This window comes from Rattus rattus, chromosome 4 (assembly GCF_011064425.1).
Source record: "Rattus rattus isolate New Zealand chromosome 4, Rrattus_CSIRO_v1, whole genome shotgun sequence".
In the NCBI taxonomy this organism is placed as follows: Eukaryota; Metazoa; Chordata; class Mammalia; order Rodentia; family Muridae; genus Rattus; species Rattus rattus.
Genome location: NC_046157.1, coordinates 153,444,518 through 153,451,296, shown reverse-complemented (window position 1 = coordinate 153,451,296; position 6,779 = coordinate 153,444,518).

Below are 6,779 nucleotides of genomic sequence, written 5' to 3'. Positions count from 1 at the left end.
TACCAGGTAAGCAGTGTGAGTCCCACACATACGGGACAATGTGATTGTAAGCGTCACATCCCTGAAAATGGTCTTAGGTGACAGCTCTTCTATTATCCCTCCTCCAGCATCTAGTTTAAATCCCCTCTCTGCTAATTTTGGTGACTTCCTTAAGTAACCCTGGCACTCAATCCTGAAGGGTCTAAAGTCCCAGAAATCAAATGCCACTCGGTCCAGGATCACTGTGCTTGCATATCCACAGTGACAAGCAAGGGAAGAAAGAGGATGTACCCATAGCTGTCATAGTCACCATGATCACTACAGCTCCAGAAAGCCATCTCTATTGCTTCTGATTTCATTCAGGAGCCACTGTGAGTGTCACTGCTAGTACTGTTAATGGCCAACTGGCAGGAATTGGTTTTGGTTGTTTTGTTATCGGTGTTGTTGTTGTTGTTGGTTTTTTGAATCATTGTCGCTTCAAGGCGTCTACTCCAACTAGCATAGTGTCTTGCATATACCAGATGTTGAATGAATGGGTTTGGTTGGCAAGCTCACAATATTTAATCTGGGGCTATTTGACAATCATTGAGTCTTCCAAGGGGCTTGTTGATTGACAATATTTATAATAAAATAACATGTGCTTTATTCTTTGCTTCTGACATACATAAAAAAATTTTGACTGGCTTAACTTAACCTTTTTAAGAATAGTGAAACCGAGGGGAGATAAGAGATTCTGTAAGTAAACATGCAAGAGTATGTAAACATATGTAAGAGGGATTTTGAGTAGGACACAGAATATTAGAGGAATAACTGAAAATAAATAGTAATTGATCTCAAGGCCCATGACTCCTCATCTTCTCTCCAGAATGAGATATTGTCTACTAGAAGAGCACCTGCATATGATTTTATCATATCAAATAAGAATTAAAATATTGTCCATTAATGTACACCTGAACAATGGAGATGTTGGAAATTACGTCGTAATGTTGTTCTCTCTCTGAACAAGTGAAAATCGAATTCAACTCCACGTTTATCCCTTTGGTTAGCCCAAACAAATACATTTTCTGAAGTAAAAAGCATTGCGAGGGCTGGTGTTGTGGCTTGGTAGGAGAATGTTTGTATAACATCAGAGAGACCCAGGGCTCAATCCCCAGTACAACCAAAGTTAAAAAGAAAAAAGGTTTGGGATGGAGTATATGTCTTGTTTGGTAGGGTGTTAACACCGCACACAGTAATCTTTTGATACAGTGCCACTTAAACTGACTGTGCTGCATGTGCCTGAAATCACAACACTAGAGAATTGGGATCAGGAGGATCAGAAGTTCGGTGTCTGTCTGTCTGTCTGTCTGTCTGTCTGTGCATAATTAATTCTTATTGTATTTGTCTTTTAATAAGTCTTGCATGTTGCTCACCATGACCTCCTTTCTTCAACTTGACTCCCATTTATTAAATATAAGCCAACAGAATGGATTGAATTCTAAATCATGGCACTCAATCTCTCTGCCTGTATCTTCAAGCTTCTTGTTTGTGAGGGTTGCATTGCTAAATTTGAGTGTCTTTCTATATTAATATCACCATATTAGGGTGTCTATTTGAAAATGAAATAATAGATATACCAGTAAATACAAAGCAATAAGTCCACAGTTTAAAAGAAATTAAGGTGAACGTCAGTGAAACCTGACTATAAACCTGAAGAAATTCCATTAGGTCAAGAGGTATCTATAAGTGCTCCTGTTTCTATAAATGGTTTGGAGAATTTTGTTGTGGTTGAACATCTCAGAGATGTCAATGTAATCCAGAAACTATATTCTAGAGACAGTGTTTCTTGGTATTCATTTACAGTAGGTATGTTCTGTAAGGTTAGTGTGATGGGTATTAGTGAATATTGAACCATTGTGCTAAGAGAAATTAGGGTCCTATGAAGCACTGGCCTCAGTCATTGCATCAACTGACTTATACAATCTCATTTAATATATAAAAGCACCTTGTCTCCTATGTGTGGGATTCATCACCAATTGGATTCACAGCCAACAGTATCAAAGATGCTGCCCAAAGACATCCATCAAACACTTGTATTTTCTCTATAAGTCATACATGACATAGTCTTCTTACATTCATGCCATTAGCCAGCTCTGCAGCACTCGGCTTGAGGGACATTTTAAATGTAAAATCACTAACAACAACAACAGAAAAGCGACACCATAGATTAGAGAAGAGACAGTATTTGCAGCAAGAAAAGTAAAATAGGATTATTTGAAGAATTAGAATCTTCTCAACCCAAACTAATAAAGAAAAAGTAAGGCAATGTACATACTAATTTACACATTATAGAATGTATACATGTATTCAAATGTGCTGTGTACCATAAATATATGACAACTATTGTCAATTGTCAGATTTCAAAAAGAGGAGAATGTTTGCATGAATTCTAAAAGTCATGAAAGAAAGGGGCCATTTCATGATGTGTTTGTATATCTTTAGAAAGATTTTGTACATCGGGTTTGCATCTTTGAAGAAATATTCTGTATTTATTTATTTACTTACTTATATGTGGTGATAACAATTAAATAAAAGAGGCCAGGAATTTAAGGGGAGTGTAGAAGGATTTGAAGTAAGTAAATGAAATGTGGGAAATAATGTAATTATATTTTAATTAAAAGTATTCTGTGATAATGTAACAATTTGGCAGAGTGGCAGACTTCAGTATCTATGCAAATTATCTGCGGCCACCAATTCTACTCTTAGAATGTTCCCAAGAGAAATAAGTACATGTGCAGAGAAAGGGCCTTACATGAGGATGTTCATCTGGACAGTGGTGACACACACCTTTAATCCCAGCAGTCAACAGTAGATCTCTGTGAGGTTGAGCCCAAGCCAGTCTATACTGTAAGTTCCAGGACAGCCAGGGCTATACAATGACTCGGAAAAAGACCCTGACTCAGGGGTAAAGGGGAGCTCAAAAGGTCGCACTACTGTTCATTTTAAAACAGAGAAACTAAGAAAAAAAGTAAATGAAGAAATTGTGATATAGTCAGATAATGGAAATAATAGCAATAAAAATAAGTTACATTCTGTCCCTGCCCCACTCCACCTCCAAAAAAGTACTATTTTAACAGGAGGCAATCAAAGAGAATTCTTAAAAATTGTAATAAGGATGCTAAAGGGTTGCTTCCACAACCCCTGGCAAGTGGGAAGGAACTCTGTTTTCTATAAGAGGCTGGCCACTAGGAGTTTGACCATGCTCCAGTGAGTGTATTAGCAATACAAATTGGACTTGATGTCTTTATCTTTCTCCTTTTTCCTCATCTCCTCCTCCTCCTTCTCCTCCTTCTCCTTCTCCTCCTCCTCCTCCTTCTCCTTGTCCTCTTCCTCCTTCTTCCTCTTCTCTTGCTCCTCCTTCTTCCCCCCTCCTCCTTCTTATCTAAAGGTCATAAGAGTAAGGGGGCAGACCTGGAAGAACTGAGAAGTGAGTGTGATCAGGTTACATGTTGTGAAATTCACAAATAAACAATACAAATATTATGTATTTCTAGGAGAAAAAAATATAAACTTGAGAAATATTACATTAAAAGAAAGAAGCCAGACCCAAAGAAGAATGATAAATGGTTCTGTCTGTAAGACATCAGAAAAAGGCTAAACAAATCTATGAAGATAGAAAGTGAACAACAGTTATTTCAGATGGGTGACATTAACTGTGGAGGGACATAAGTGAATTCTCTGGAACAGTAGAAGTAGTCTATATTGTTCTAGGTATACAGATTTATAGGTATATGAAAATTCATTTAGCTCTTAGACAATGTTTCTATTGCTGCCATAACAAATTATCATAAAGTTAATGGCTTAAAAAAAAACCACAAATTTAATCCCCATGATTTGTAGACTGGAAATCTAGAAAAAGTCTCTCTGGGCTAAAGTGAGAGCTGTACCAAGGTCACACTCCTTTCTGAAAGTTTTAAAGGAACACTTGCTTTTTTCCTGTTTCATAAGTTTCACCCATTCCTTGAGTCATGGCCTCCCTCCTTCAAAGCAAGTAATTAGGGTTTTCAGGTCTCCTTCCCTTGTACCTCCCTCTTCTACTTCCAAGAACATCTGTGACTGCAATGTGTCCACATGGATAATTCAAAAAAATGGATCCCTGTAAAAGTCTTTCGCCCATCTGGAAATTTTCTTCTGTCACTCAAGGTGGTTGTTCAGAGAGTCCAGTTACTGAGATATGGGATTTCTTTAGAGATATTATTCTATTCACTTCAGCATTTAAGGTTTTGCTGACTGGGTATAAATTATACACCCGGAAATGCCATAAAGAAAGCTTTTCAAAAATACATGTGCCATTCTGAGCTCTGTTTTCCAGTCCACACCTCTGCCTGTGAGCAAGGATCTGCACTCCACTCCCCAGTCCACATCTCTGCCTACCTCCCAGAAGGCCTGTTCCCACCTAGGATAACCAGACCACAGCTTTCTTAGCTCCTTGTAGGCCTGCTGCCACCTAGGTCAACCAGTCACTGAGGCATGCTACTGCCAGAGAGTCTCAGCCCAGCCAACATCACAGACAATTGGATGGCAAAAAACAAGCACAAAAAAAAAAAACAAAAAAAAAAAAACCCACAATCAAAAAAAGCCAATGCAATGTAAGCCCCAGATTTGCTAACATGCCTGAAGAGCTAGACTGTGACCATAAATCTTATCTTATAAAAATGATAGGGACCTTTAAAGAGGAAATAAATAAATCCCTAAAGAAATACAGGAAAATGCAAGCAAACTGGTAGAGGCTTTTAAAGGGAAAACAAATAAATCGCTTAAAAAAAAATACAGGAAAATGTAATCAAACAGGTAAAGGAAATGAATAAAACTATTCAAAATCTGAAAATAAAAATAGAAGCAATAAATAAAATGCAAGTGGAGGCAATCCTGGAGATGGAAAACTTAGGAAAGAGAAGAAGAACTACAGATCCAAGTGTCACCAACCAGAAAACCAGAGATGGGAGAGAGAATCTGAGGTGTAGTAGATACAATAGAATAAATTGATACATTGGTCAAAAAAAGTGCCAAGTCTAAAAAGTATCTAATACAAAACATCCAGCAAATTTGGGATACTATGAAAAGACCAAAATTAATAATAATAAGAATAGAAGAGGGAAAAGATTCCCAGTTCAAAGACCCAGAAAATATCTTCAACAAAATCATAGAAGAAAATGTTCCTAACCAAAAGAAAAAGATGGCAATAAACATACGAGAAACCTACAGACTACCAAATAGATAGGACCAGAAAAGAAAACTCCCCTGCCACATAATAATGTAAATACTAAATGTACAGAACAAAGAAATATTGAAAGCTGCAAGGGGAAAAGGCCAAGTGATATATAAGGGCAGATCAATTAGAATTACACCAGACTTCTCAGCAGAGATTCTAAAAGTCAGAAGATCCTGGAAAGATGCCTTGCAGACTCTAAGAGAACACAGATGTCAACCCAGACTACTACACCCAGCAAAACTTCCAATCACCACAGATGGAGAACCCAAGATATTCCATTACAAAACCAAATTTTAATCTAGTCCTGCAGAGGATACTAGAAGGAAAACTCTAACACATGAAGAGTAACCATACCCAAGAAAACTCAAGAAAATTTCACAGCAAAACCAAAAGAAGAGAAACAACACACACACACACACACACACACACACACACACACACACACACACACAAACACCCGCACACACGGACACGCAGAATACCACCACCAACATCAAAATAACAGGAACTGGCAATCATTGGTCATTAGTGGACTCAGTTCACTAATTAAAAAGACACAGGCTAAGAGAATGGATATGTAAACAGGATCCATAATTCTGCTGCATACAAGAAACACACCATTGGGCTAGAGAGATAGCTCAGTGGTTAAGAGCACTGACTGCTCTTCCAGAGGTCCTAAGCTCAATTCCCAACAACCACATGGTGGCCCACAACCATCTGTAATGGGATCCGATGCCCTTTTCTGGTGTGTGTGAGGACAGCTACAGTGTACTCATATATGTAAAATAAATCTTTTTTTTAAAAAAGGAAGAAAGAAAGATACTTCAGCAACAGAGATAGAGACCACCTCAGAGTAAAAGGATTTTAAAATGTTATCTAAGTAAACAGACCCAAGAAACAGGCTGGAGTCACCATTCTAATATCAAATAAAATAGACTTTCAACCAAAGTAATAAAAAGAGATGGTAACAGACACTTCATACTCATCAAAGGAAAAATCCACCAAGATGACATCTCAATTCTGAACATCTATGTCCCAAATGCAAGGGCACCCACATGTGTAAAAGAAACATTGCTAAAGCTTAAATGACACATCAAACCTTCCACAATAATAGTGGGGTACTTCAACATCCAACTGTCACCAATGGATGGGTCACTGGAAAAGAAACTAAACAGAAATAATTGAACAGATGTTATAAGCCAAATAGACCTAAGAGATATCTACAGAATATTTCACTCAAACACAAAAGAATATACGTTCTTCTCAGCACATCAAGAAACTTCCAAAATTGACCATACACTCAGTCACAAAGCAAGCCTCAACAGATGCAAGAAGATTGAAATAACCCCTTGCATCCTATCAGACCACTACAGATTAAACTTGGACTTCAACAACAACATGAACAACAAGAAACACACATACTCACAGAAACTAAATAACTCCCTACTCAATGATCTCTGGGTTGGAAGGAAGGAAAGAGAAAGAGAGAGAAAGAGAAAGAGAGAAAGAAAGAGAGAAAGAAATTAAAGACTTACTAGAAAGAAAGAAA